The sequence below is a fragment of the Gymnodraco acuticeps genome, unplaced genomic scaffold (genome assembly GCF_902827175.1).
Source record: "Gymnodraco acuticeps unplaced genomic scaffold, fGymAcu1.1, whole genome shotgun sequence".
Lineage (NCBI taxonomy): Eukaryota > Metazoa > Chordata > Actinopteri > Perciformes > Bathydraconidae > Gymnodraco > Gymnodraco acuticeps.
The window spans coordinates 692,499-706,540 of NW_022990251.1; the positions used below are offsets into that span (position 1 = coordinate 692,499).

At 41.8% G+C, this 14,042-nt stretch overlaps 1 protein-coding gene and 1 long non-coding RNA gene across 7 annotated transcripts in view; one reads left to right on the top strand and one right to left on the bottom strand.

Moving 5' to 3' along the window:
• The window catches only part of LOC117549000 (interferon-induced very large GTPase 1-like), a 91,547-nt gene that overhangs the window by 40,106 nt on the left and 37,399 nt on the right, over positions 1–14,042 (top strand). The window lies entirely within an intron of this gene.
• The window catches only part of LOC117549001, a 22,377-nt gene continuing 9,140 nt past the window's right edge, over positions 806–14,042 (bottom strand). The window contains exon 3 of the long non-coding RNA XR_004569405.1: positions 806–909. This is a non-coding gene — a long non-coding RNA (uncharacterized LOC117549001). The remainder of the gene's footprint in view (positions 910–14,042) is intronic.

Consider the following 14,042-nt stretch of genomic DNA (forward strand, 5'->3'; position numbering starts at 1 on the left):
ACCAGATTGATGCTTTCAACTTCAATATTTAAAAAAAAATCTTCCCGGGGGAGCATGCCCCTGGACCCCCCGAGAGGAGGCGACGACCCCCCTAAAGGATGTTCGGTCCACCCCCCACTTGTAAAAATGGCACTGTACCCCTGCACCCCCCCCCCCCCCCCCCAACCCAACGACTCCCCAGATCTCCTACAATCCTAAATCCGCCTATGGTGGTGGTGCCGACAAACGACCCGACCCGTCTTGTAACACGGAGCCCGTTTCCTAAACCATGCTAAATGTAGTGTGTGCATAAAGCTGAGTTATGATCGGTCATAATTAAATAGTTTACAGTGAGATTTACTCACATACTTTTGGCCATACTCGCGTAAATTAATGCCAGTTTATTTGTTGTACTTTCTATTTTTATTGTGTAATTTTGTGACACCAATGTATGCATTTGATACATATAATGATGGCCTCTCCTATACAGTATAGCCCTTAAGGTCAAATAATGAGATCCTCGACCCCCCCACATATCAAATCCCAATGTAACCCCTGTGTGTGTGTGTGTGTGTGTGTGTGTGTGTGTGTGTGTGTGTGTGTGTGTGTGTGTGTGTGTGTGTGTGTGTGTGTGTGTGTGTGTGTGTGTGTGTGTGTGTGTGTGTGTGTGTGTGTGTGTGTGTGTGTGTGTGTGTGTGTGTGTGTGTGTGTGTGTGTGTGTGTGTGTGTGTGTGTGTGTGTGTGTGTGTGTGTGTGTGTGTGTGTGTGTGTGTGTGTGTGTGTGTGTGTGTGTGTGTGTGTGTGTGTGTCACTGTCTTTACCGTGGGCCACATGAAGTCACTTTGGTTTGCATGGCTGACTGCAGTTTGCTGAGGCTAGGTGTGTCCACATACATCCAGTCTGATCCACAGCTAATCACAGGTTCAGACTCTGAAAGTGAGAGATATTCAGATTAACTTAAAGTTGAATTTAAACTGTTAACAAGAAACTAGAAGTAAAGAATGTTTTTAAGGATGTGTGTGCATGTTTTGCTTTCTAGTGTTTTTGTGTTGATTTGTCCCATAACTGTATATTTTGCTAATTAAATGAAAACACATGATTACATTTGGATGAAGAAAGTAGATGGGAACACAACAAGGGGAAGTCGGTCCATGTCATTCATTATCTTCATCTTCAGGTCAGCGGAGTTGGCAATAATGAATAAATGACTGACCTGTATTCCACCCTGAGCTTTTTTTTAACAGTGTTAAAGATCAATTCAGACAGTTGTATCATTTTTCAAGAAATCAATCACATGGTCTTACTGAACACTGTCCTTTACCTATTCATTCTGAACATGGACTCCAGCAGACTACTGACATCTAGTGGACATGAATTGCAACAACACCCACTTTAAACTCAGGATTTCTCTTTCTAATTGTTATCTTTAAAACATAAAGACATGATGGAACCTTAAACATTTCTTAATTGGACCTGACAATTAAAGACAATTGTTAATTTACTGTTAGCACTGTCGTTTTTTTTAAGTAAATAATTTCATTTAAAACACAACCGTAGCCTCAAGACATGCAAAGTGAATTAAGAAGAGCAACTATCTGCAATTGACAACAACTTAATATGTTTAACTTCAGTTGCCTCAATTGAAGCTCCCGTCACAGTGTACTGAGTCCATTGCTGCTGTCATCATCAAACATCTCCACACACAGACAGCACAATCATATCTGTCAACTGATTTATCAGGGAAAATAGGACCTCAACTTGAGCCGGAAATCGATCGTTGAAGGACGTCCTTAAACGTGTGCGGAGGAGTCGAGGAGAGAGTATAGGCTTTTACATTTGCTTGATTTTTTGTAAAACAGAAATATCTTTGATTAAGGATGAGATCCTTCTCTACGACACATTAAAGTGTTTGAAATGAACGTACACATTAAAAAATAATGGTTTGATCATAATTATTGTCACTATTAATGAATCATTTACAGTTCCTAATAGTGGTTTATTTGCATGTGTGGATAAAGGACACTGCATTTAAAACAATTCATTGGTAAATAAAATGATTATTATTTAGTTTATTTTAATTAATACATTTGTGTCTGAATTCTTACTTTAGTTTTTGTGTGTTTTTTATTTGTTGTCTTTATAAAAAAAGAAAGAATATATACGCTGTTTTTTTAATGTTTTCAAATAGTGAGTTCTGCAAACTTCTACTATCCAAAAATGTAAATATTCTTCGACTTTTACTAGCTATGGACATGGTCTTCCTGTTAACAGTCATTCTTCAGGTATTAATCAGATATCCTTATTTAGTCTAGTAAACTTCTTGTTTCTATTTGATGCAACTTCATAAACTGGCTGTCATTTCCCTTGTATACAACGTGGTGCCCTGGAGAGGTGATTTGATGTAATATAAGTTATACAAATATAATAATACATAATAAATGATATATAAAATAAATAATAGAACATTTATACATTTTCTTTTTCTCTGCAGGTTATCAATTATGATTTTATAAATTCTAGCAGTTTTATTTATATTAATTATCATTAATAATTGTTAATAACCAGACTTGCTTAGAGTAGAGCAACAACATTTTGGTGGCCCTTTTTGGGGGGTACTATGGTCATTACTTTGGGCACTAAAAGTGAAGCAACCTTTAAGATGAAGTATGCTGTCAGTATATTTTACAAAGTAGAATGTTATTACTTTTAGAAACATCAGGTGCATAACATGATTAAATGTGAATTCAATCACAACTATTTTAACTGTCAGTCTGACTTTAAAATGCAGTTATAGCGAAACCTTTATATTGCTCCCGCAAAGGCCTCCTGTGCAGACCACCAGGTCAGCAGGGAGTCACTGTCTCTGCATTGGGGCCTCCTGCTGGTGAAGTGGAAAGTTACATTGTGAGTTGTTGCAGTGAGGGAGACAGTGTGCAAGAGACAACTGACACAAACAAGATGACATTCAACAACCTGAAGCCAGGGGAGTCTTACTTTCTAGAGGTTTTTACAAAACTTCAGTACAAGTAAGTCAAATAAAATCATTATTGCATGGTTGATAAATACATGTCACAGATGTTGACCCAAAGAGGAAGATTGGAATTGAGCAGATGGCTTTGAGTGAACAAGCTTCTGGGTTGATAAAGACCTTTCAGAGTTTGAGTGTGCCAAGAAAAATGCAGATTACATTGTGGTGGGCATTTTAATTCCCTTAAGAGAAACTGATAAATTATTCAGAAACAAGTTTGTCTTTTTTTATATTTAATAAAGTAATAAAGAAAGTCAGATACAATTGAAATCGATCTCAAATGCAGGAACTGAGCAACTTCATCCTCAGAGGATAAAGAAGTTTTGCACCCCCAATACAGCTTACATTCCCACTATATAGAAGAAAGAAAAACAGTCTACTTATCCTATTCCCATGAATTATGTTAGACATTATCTTATCATTCCCACCATTAAACCATAAAACCCCCCAGTCATAACCTTTTGTAAATCCACCTTTCACCCCACCTTTTGCCCTACCGGAATATCAAACCTAAACATATGTCTGTTAAACACATTTAAGACTCAAGATACAATTTAACAGAGTAAAAGGTATTATATATATATATATATATATATATATATATAAAATCATATATGATTAAATGATTTTACCATCACCGCAGAATTGTTCTTGATTGATTCCTTGTGGAAGAAAGAAACCTGTTTTAGTTCCTTCATCAAAATACAAAGTTTAAACCAATTTGCAATCAGAAATCCTTTATTAGTCGCACAGCGGGGACATTTAAAGTGTTACAGCTTACATTGAATAGCAGGTAAAAGTAAAAAAGTAAAGCACACTCTGTGTGTAATCAGCTCACAGCAGCAGCCGACATTAGAGAGGGGATGACAGAACTTGATAAAATCAAGGAGAACCACACAAAGAAATTAGAGACCAGAGCAGTGCTTGAGTTGGGCCGGTATACTTCTGATTTTTACCCATGTGGTACCGGCACTTCTTACTGAGTACTGGCAAGGTGCCAGTACTCAGTAAAATGCTGGTACTCAGCCGCCAGCCGCCGGCGGCACATCATGATGGCCCGGACTGGCCTGTTAACTGGCCTGCTGGCCTGAGGATTTTTTTGTATACGTATTGTGAACACAACGCTGCGCAAATGTGGGTCTGACTCTGGCTGTATACATGATGTGGCCTGCCGACATGGCTACTTTCATACAGATCATACTAATGCCCTCGATTGGTCTCTGTGTGTCATTCAAGCTCGGGAGGGTGTGTGTTAGTGTATGTGTGGCGCGAGCGAGCGAGAAAGCGCGCGCACCGGTTACGTGTATTGTTGTTAGCATCTGGTGCTAGCTAGCTGCGCTAACGGATATAAGGAGCTGTTTCAACAACAAGGTGGAGGGAGAGTCCTCTGCTGTCAGACTGAGAGGCTGATAACTACAGCTCAGGTGAGGTAAATTACTGTCTGAGTGTTTAGATAGTTAACTTAGTCTAAGTTATCTCAGTGGGTCTCAAACGGTTTGGTCACCATTTATGTAAACACATATTTCCATTTGAGGGGGTAGTGATTAGTAAAATAGGCATGAATAATAAAAATAAAATGTTAACTAGGTGAACAAATTTAAGATAAACTTGTTGAGAGCTAAAACTAGTCTTTGCTGCTGCCTCAAAGAGGAGCAGGGGTAGAGGAGGGAGACAGGAGAGGCTGATTCAGCAACACACTCTCACTCCCTAAGCGTCCAGGAGCGACGTTTGGTCAGTGTCCGTGGCGTCCAGTTGTGACGCTCCTAGGCTCCTTCAGCGTCATAAAGGGACGCAAATAGCTTTCAACTGATTGCAATGTATTCCCATCTGCGGCGGGATTTGACGCTCATGGAAGCACGGCATTCGTTTGTGTCGGCTGCCCTTAAAGGCAATGTGAGCGTCCATTCCCATTGGATAACGGAGAATTGTACACCCGGAAGTAAGTATTTCTCTTACTGTCGATTGATTTTACAGTGATATCTGCACTACTCATCGACTAAAAAACACCAGATTATCCTTGTTAATTACACAACATTGATTGGTTTAAATTGTGTGCAATGCTTTTGTATTTTCCCCCTTCGATTCGGAGAAACAAATATTTTTTCTGAGTAAAGGTTGGAAGAAGACACTACACTACCCAGAATCCCCATCTATCGTTTGGACTACACCATGTGCTCTGTTTGACAAACTCCGTGATAGTCCTCAAGCTCTGTGATTGGAGAGTGTGCTCCGAGGGTTACACCGATTCTCGAACAGCACTTGAAATGGGATGGAACCACGGTAGACTTCGTAGTTATTACGAAGATTACTTCAGGAAATTGTGTCTATACAACGTTTTCATTGTCACCAAGGTGGTTGCTAGGAATGCTGCTATCGATATTATTTCTGTTATGTTGTGTAACTGTTTAATGGTGTTATCTTTATTGCTACCCCCTTCCCCGTCAATGTATAGTGTTGGTCCATAGCGCAAACGTATTAGTTTAACAAAATCTGCAACAAAAGTCGGAGTCCGTCAGGACCGAGGGTCGGAGCAGCTCATTTGCTTTACAGAATATTACACCCGGAAGTAAGTATTCTCTCCGCTTCGCTTGACAAACCCCGTGATAGTCCTCAAGCTCTGTGATTGGAGAGTGTGCCGAGCGTCGAACAGCATGTGAAATGGGATGGAACCACGGCAGACTGTCCAAAACTGGATTTGAACGGGTCCACCCCGTCCCCCCTCCCCCACCCCGTCCCAAGAACTACACATGCTGGCTATTGTGTTTCGCAATATGTTCTATGGCACGTCTCTACTGGGAGTTGTAGTTTTAAAAGACGTTTTCGTATTTCCCATAATAAGAAGTTGCCAGTATTAAACTGTGTACATCCCTGGAGGTTTAGGGGATAGGAAACACTCAAATGTAAAACATATAATTAATAAATGGGTGAAAATTGCTTGTGCCCATAATGGGCAGCATTAATATATACCCACATGCCAGCTAAGGTCAGAAGAGCTTTATTTAACAGCGGGTCTTATGTTTGTGACCCCTCCTGTTGTTTATTGATGAGCCTGAAACATGCACTTGTCAAAGTTCAGAGGCAAATTTTGCAAATATGGCAGTAGCCATCGATCAGCTTAAGATAAGATATACTTTATTGATCCCAAGTTGAAACATTTGCGTTACATCAGCATGTGTAACAGTTGTAAATATGCAGTGGTGTTTATTTGTAAATCATTTAGTATAATCACACAAATTCTGGGTTTTATATTTAACAATTCTGTGTTCTTTATTTATTGATTGTTCAATACCTGACAAGGCCGGAGATGAAATATCTACATACATCTTATAAGAGTATAATACATTATGTATAATATCAGTTAAAATAAGTGCTTCAACATAGTTAACATTGCTGGAGGTATGCACAAATATTGATAGATGTCTTGTAATGCACTATTGAGGAACCTGCGACCCAAGTTTTTCATTCAATGCAGAACTACACCATAGTTGTGTAGGCCTATATGATATGTCAATAAACCTTAGAAAATCTTGAAATCTTGAAAGGGATGTACAAAATAGTCATTATATACAGTCTTTAATGAACTATTAGTAGAGAATAACGAGTAATGAATATACTTTATAGGGATCCTATTAATATCTAATAATACAAATAATGAAATTCAATAACATGCTTTAACCACTAGGTGTCCCTTTATATCAGCTGTGCACCTTTATGGTGTAAATACAGCCTATCTACCAATTGGATCAAATATAAAAGTCAGCCGAATTAGTGTTGATACTGCAAGGAGACGTATTGTGTGAAAAGAAATGTAAGATGTTGTTTAATGGCTGATATATTTATGATCCACGTCACGTTTTCAGTTCCTCATGTTTGTCTAGAAGTCTTCTCATCAGGGCTCTATAAATACAGAACTACGGCAGATATGCAATATGTAATGCAGCCGAACCGTGTATTACAATGCCGTTATGTGATGACTTTCAAAGAGAAAAGCAAGCACACTCGGAATAAAGTATTATTTTATTTTTTTTAAATGTTTTCGGTCTGTTTCCGGTATTTGTTAATGATGATGTGCTGTGAGATGTGAGACTGGAATTGCACAGGGGAAAATAACGTAGGCTATCTTTAGATGCGGATTTTGTTAAACTAATATGTTTGCGCTGTGGACCAACACTATACATTGACGGGGAAGGGGGTAGCAATAAAGATAACACCATTAAACAGTTACACAACATAACAGAAATAATATCGATAGCAGCGTCCCTAGCAACCACCTTGGTAACAATGAAAACATTGCGATTTCCTGAAGTAATCTTCGTAATAACTAGCAAACTAAAGATCATGTACATCCACTGCACACAATCTGAAATAACAACTCATATTTCTCGCATCAAATGACATCAAAACGCATTTTAATGGCAAAACTAACTTTAAAATAGGCATTTTCCACCGAGAATAAAACGAAGTTCGGACATGTTTTATTTTTCTGCAGGGAGAAATTTGAAGATCACGTGACATAGACGCCAGCCATTGGAATGAATGGTGAAAAAAAACGGGGTTTGTCAAACAGAGCACATGGTGTAGTCCAAACGATAGCTGGGGATTCTGGGTAGTGTAGTGTCTTCTGCCATCCTTTACTCCGAAAAAATATTTGTTTCTCCGAATCGAAGGGGAAAAATACAAAAGCATTGCACACAATTTAAACCAATCAATGTTGTGTAATTAACAAGGATAATCTGGTGTTTTTTAGTTGATGAGTAGTGCAGATATCACAGTAAAATCAATCGACAGTAAGAGGAATACTTACTTCCGGGTGTACAATTCTCCGTTATCCAATGGGAATGGACGCCTTTAAGGGCAGCCGACACAAACGAATGCCGTGCTTCCATGAGCGTCAAATCCCGCCGCAGATGGGAATACATTGCAATCAGTTGAAAGCTATTTGCGTCCCTTTATGACGCTGAAGGAGCCTAGGAGCATCACAACTGGACGCCACGGACACTGACCAAACGTCGCTCCTGGACGCCTAGGGAGTGAGAGTGTGTTGGATTCAGGAGCACAGACAGACTCACAACTATAAATGAACCAAAAACAAATAAATAAACAAGTTTCAATGTTTTTTCATATTGGATATGGTATGTTATTGGTTATGGCCATGTACTTATGATTTTATGATTATTTAAATGTATACAGTTCTGTTTCATATGAGTGTAGTCTCTTTATTTCCCCCTCAAAATCCACCAGATTGATGCATTTAAGTCCAACATTTAAAAAATTATCTTACCGGGGGAGCATGCCCCCGGACCCCCCTATAGAATTTGAGGTCCACCCCCACTTAAAATATGTTCACATGGACAGGTTCCTAAATAGATTTTCACATTTTTTTAAATAGTAACCCATCTCCATATGTTTATTTTTGGGTAGTAGATTTAAACTAGAGGGCTATCACTATGGGCAGCAATGCTTTAAATATTGACAAATAAATCCAGCAAAATGGCACAAAAAACTGGTAGTGGCCTGAGTGGGTGTATAATTCCCGGCCTGACTTATTGTCCCAGTCCGGCCCTGATTGACGCATGACAACAAATATGCCCAGCGTACCTATGACGCGCCGCAGCGATAGACTAGAGCAGAAAATACATCACATAACGTTAGCATTTCGAAAATGTTAGCGTGGCTTAATAATAGTGCGAAAAGACAGCGGTTGTCGCCGGACAAGGATTCCCTCTCTCCTTTCCTGCTGAAAGATGGTGAGTGTACTCAGGGACGAGGAGTCATTTAACCAGCCGCCAGTAGGAGTCAGGCTTTACTTTCTTTTATATCCATAAAGAAAAAGTAAATCTGTTTACAGTTGTTTCATTATAGATGTTGAGAGGTATCCATATATCTCTTCATTTTGCTTTCAAAGTGCACCAGATTGATGCATCTAACTTCAATATTTAAAACAAAATCTTCCCGGGGGAGCATGCCCCCGGACCCCCCTACACTCACAGAAATGAATCATGGTAGAGTTTATTTTTAAGCATTTCAATCTATTTTCTTTTCTTTAAATACTCATATTTTTTTAATTTATGTATTGAAATTAATTATAATCTGTATAATTCCTGTTAATTCTAAAATATATTGAATGTAATTACTTAGAGGTTAAACAATAGTTCAAACCGGAGAGACGTGATGTAAGAATTACATATTTATTGTTTACACGTCATATGAATGAAATGATTGCCATGATAATACAACAGGAGAATGTAATGGTGTTTGGCGATTAGGCCCCGGTTTGCAGGATAATCATTCAGGAGGGAAATAACCGCTCCGATGAAATCCCCGGGGTCTAGACACTGGTGGTGGTGATGAGTAGGTGAGACCGGTCTGAAGGAGGAAGGTTTAGCTTTTTCCTGAAGGAGACAGGAGGCGAGAGGGGTGGAGGCGGGTTGCGTGTGATCATCTGCAATGACAACTGACAGGGAGGAAGAGCAGGCATTTAAGGAATTTAGCATGTGCAGCGATTGGCTGCTGAGGGGTGACGCCCTCGTATTTAATGAGGGGGGAAAGGAGCCATAGAGTGACGTGTAAGTGACTCGTGTTAGGTCTTCCTTATTGAACTTGCGCTAAAGCTTTCATTTAAAACCGGAGAGACGTGATGTAAGAATTACATATTTATTGTTTACACGTCATATGAATGAAATGATTGCCATGATAATACAACAGGAGAATGTAATGGTGTTTGGCGATTAGGCCCCGGTTTGCAGGATAATCATTCAGGAGGGAAAGAACCGCTCCGATGAAATCCCCAAAACCAGTGAAGTATGAAATACTGAGATGAACTGAGTTGCTTACCTTGTGGGGTGACTGTGGTGATCTGGGAATGAAAGATAATAGATTAACATATGTAAGCGGCATTGGGCCGGAATCACTGCCGGAGCTTACGGGTCATGCTGAGACTCTGACTGCCGAAATCAGTGCCGGTCTTATCTGAAAACGACCTGCGGGTCGCCTGCCTGGCTAGCAGGGCTTGACTACGCCGCCCGAAGGTCGAACGGTTTTGTTTTGTAACTGACACCGAAGTGTACGGTGACCCAACGTCCACGACACCGAAGTGTACGGTAGCCCGAAGCTACGACACCGAAGTGTACGGTGGCCTTCCGCCACGCCTGACTTCGCGGGATATATATATATTTTTTCTTTTCTTCTTTACTCTTTCTTTATTTTTATTTTTATTTGTTTTGTAACTGACACCGAAGTGTACGGTGGCCTTCAGCCACACCTGACTTCGCAGGATATATCTTTATCTTTTCCTTCTTTACTCTTTTCCTCTTTCTTTATTTCCTTTGTTTTGTAACTGACACCGAAGTGTACGGTGGCCTTCAGCCACGCCTGACTTCGCAGGATATATCTTTTTCTTTTCCTTCTTTACTTTTTCCTCTTTCTTTATTTCCTTTGTTTTGTAACTGACACCGAAGTGTACGGTGGCCCGGAGCCACGACACCGAAGTGTACGGTGGCCCGAGTCCACGCCTGACTTCGCAGGATATATCTTTTTCTTTTCCTTCTTTACTCTTTTCCTCTTTCTTTATTTTCTTTGTTTTGTAACTGACACAGAAGTGTGCGGTGGCCCGAGTCCACACCTGACTTTGCAGGATATACATTTGACACTGACACATTTGAGCAAGGGCATGGGATTTGGATACCTGTGTCCAGGAGATGAAGCCCGTTACTTGTAGGTGCGCGTGAGACGAGACGTTATTCCCTGTGGGCGGGGCCCGCGGACTAGGACGGGAATGCAGTTTGAATATCAGGTACCTTAGTGAGACATATACTTATGAATGTGTTTATGAGCCACCACCAGTTATATGCATAGATACCATAGTTAGGGTCTGAGAGATCTTTGGGAAGCCCGTACGGCGCTGATGTCCGGACGAATGAAAGTTGTGAAGGCGGAGGAGGACCACCGTCCTAGTTGTTGTAGGGATGAGGTAGAGAGACTTTGATTAGCAGCAGAGGTGGCTGCACCTATCCTGAAGGAATGCCCCGGGTATGATATGGGTGATAGGCCGGATTTAATGAGAACTTGCTTGAGGTAGAAATTGACGGGGCCATGACCCTGCGAACCACTCTCCCTGGAAGAAACCCCCAAAACCCATGGATGGGCGGCATCCGTGAAGAACCTCATTGAGTCAGAGGAACGCACGAGGCCATCGTAAAAGAAAGTAACTCCGTTCCAGTGGGCGAGCAGGAGGGACCAGAACCGAAGGTCTGAGCGGCAGCCTTCGTCTAAGAAAACGCAGTCATGGAGGTTGTCGACCGCTGATGCTGCGTCCAGGAGGCGGGAGATGAACGAGCGCCCCTGGGGGATGACGTGCATGGCGAAGTTGAGATGTCCGAGAAGGGAGAGCAACTGTTGTTTTGTGATAACTTGTTGCTCGCAGTATGACTTGGTGATGTCCCGGATGCGCTGCAATTTGTCGGAGGGGAGAGACGCCTTCATGTCTATGGAGTCGAGGATGATGCCTAAGAACTCTAAGCGTGTGTCGGGACCTAACGTTTTCTCTTTGGAGAGAGGGACACCTCACTCCTGAAGCAGTGTTTAAGCTTGGCCAGTGAGATCCCTGAGCTGTCCTGTGGCGGGTTTAAGGCCCTGTCACACTGTCCCGAAATTGACACCCGATGGACACACAAATATGGAATTGTGAATTTCGCACGAAGATGGCCCCGAACCACACACGAAGGCAACATTTACATTACATTTAAGACATACAACTGCAATGAAAGTACCAAAAACAATTATGTTACAGTACTGTACTGATATCTTCAGACTTTGTTCTTTACTTTATCCGTCGTTATATGTAGAAAATATTACGTTTTCTCCGTAATGTTGTTTCCATAACAACAACAATTTCCTGTCAACTGTCCTTCAAAATAATATATTATATCCTTTTTAGTTTCACAGAACAAATTGGGTTATTTACATAATATATTTACATGATTTTGTTGTGCAATAAAACAACCCGATGGACACACGATAAAGGACATTTGCAAATTCGGCTGTGATCGTAGCAACATCGGGCCATTCGTGAGGGCATCTTAAGCCTTCGTATGACCGCCGGTGGAGTTTCTCAGGCTCCGGCAGCAACTTCGTGAGCGGTGGCAAAATCTTTGGCATGCCAAAAAATTGCCGAAGGACCTTGCGAAGGTTCATTTTCGTGTTGAATTCGTGTGTCAATTCTGCCCTTCGTAAGGCCATCGTGAGGGCATCTTGTTATCATCGGTGCCATCGGGCATTCGCCCCGATCAGAGTGAGGGTGAATGCACCGATGATAACACGAAGATGACACGATTTGACAAGATGCCCTCACGATGCCTTACGAAGTTGCCGCTCACGAAGTTGCTGCCGGAGCCTGAGAAACTCCACCGGCGGTCATACGATGGCTTAAGATGCCCTCACGAATGGCCCGATGTTGCTACGATCACAGCCGAATTTGAACATTTCCTTTATCGTGTGTCCATCGGGTGTCAATTTCGGGACAGTGTGACAGGGCCTTTATGGGGAGGAAGTCGTCCGGTAGATGAAGGACGGAAGGGATTCTGACGATGTTCAGCAGGATCCAATAGAGCGCTTCCGAGAAGGAATTGAAGATGCGGGGGCTGCTTCTGCACCCGAAGGTCAGGCGAACGGCGAAGATAGAGTTTGGACTCCCACTTAATACCGAACAAGTTCCACTGAGGCGGATGAATGGGGATGATTTGAAGGCATCGGTAATGTCCGCTTTGGAGAGCCGAGCTCCGTGCCCTGTGAACTTGATCATCTTTATTGCATTTTCCACTGAGGCATGGTGAAAGGAGAACTGATCTGGAGGGATGATGCTATTGACGCTGCAGAATGGGCCGGAGCAGGGAGCGGACAGATCGAATATCAGCCTTTTATTTACGTGTGGCTATTCCGATGGGATTTGAACGGAACACTGAGAAGGTGGAGGAGCTAAAAGGACCGATTGTATATCCTTTGAGAAGTTCTTTGTCGATGAGCTGGGAAACTATGTTGGGTTCTTTAGCGCTGACTGTAAGTTTTTTGCTACGAAAGTCACTGTGGGAGATGGGAGGACCCCTACCCTGAAGCCTTGGGAGAGCCCTGACAGGAGATAGTCAACAAACACGGAATCTGGGTGAGTAGATAGCGCAGCTGCTAGCTGAGGGATGTTAATGGGAGTGGAGGGGTGATATTCCAGATTTTTTTTTTTTTGTTGTTGTTGTTTCTGGCGCAGAGCCACTGTGACGGCCCGTCCACACGGTGGCGTGCGTTACAGCTTCCAAACGCTTCTGCCCATTCACTTTGAATGGGGTGACGTCACTTTTAGCAGAACTGTATTTTGGGAAGCGACGTGGAGCGTTTGCTGGCGTTGCTCGCTTCAAAAAGTTGAGCAATGTTCAACTTTTGGCGCCTCGGCAGAAGCGTCAGCCAATGAAATCCCGTTTATGCAAATCTGCCAGTACAAGCGCTAGCTAATCATACCGCGTGTATGCTGGGAGAGACTACGCAGGTAATTCCTCATATTCCAAAAATTTGAGGGAAAATTCATTATAGCGGTAGTGAATCACCCGGTGCTGTATAATCAGTCTCTGTTCATCTACCGGGATACAAACCAGAGGAGCGAGGCATGGAGGGAGGTGGCAGAGACAGTGGGTGAAACTGGTAGGTTTTCGCCTGTTGGGGATTTTTTTTTTTTCTTTTCTTCCAGTTTACTTAGTTTTAACATTGCTATTGCTTTGTGTGTCGGGGGCAAGAGATTCATGTGATTGGTTGTTGCTGCTGTGCGGACCAGTAGCATAGGCAGAAATGTACTTTAGGGTGGGCCTGTAAAAATATAGGGTGGGCCAGATTTTTTCTTCTGCGCATCAGAAACTAACCACAATCCCGCCGGTACCGGTGGCAGATTACTTTTAGAATACTTCCTTTCTTCTCTTTCCTCTTCTTTTTATCTTTTTCTTCTTTTTTCCTCCTCTTCTTTTTATTCTTCTTTCCTCTTCTTTTTATCTTTTCTTTT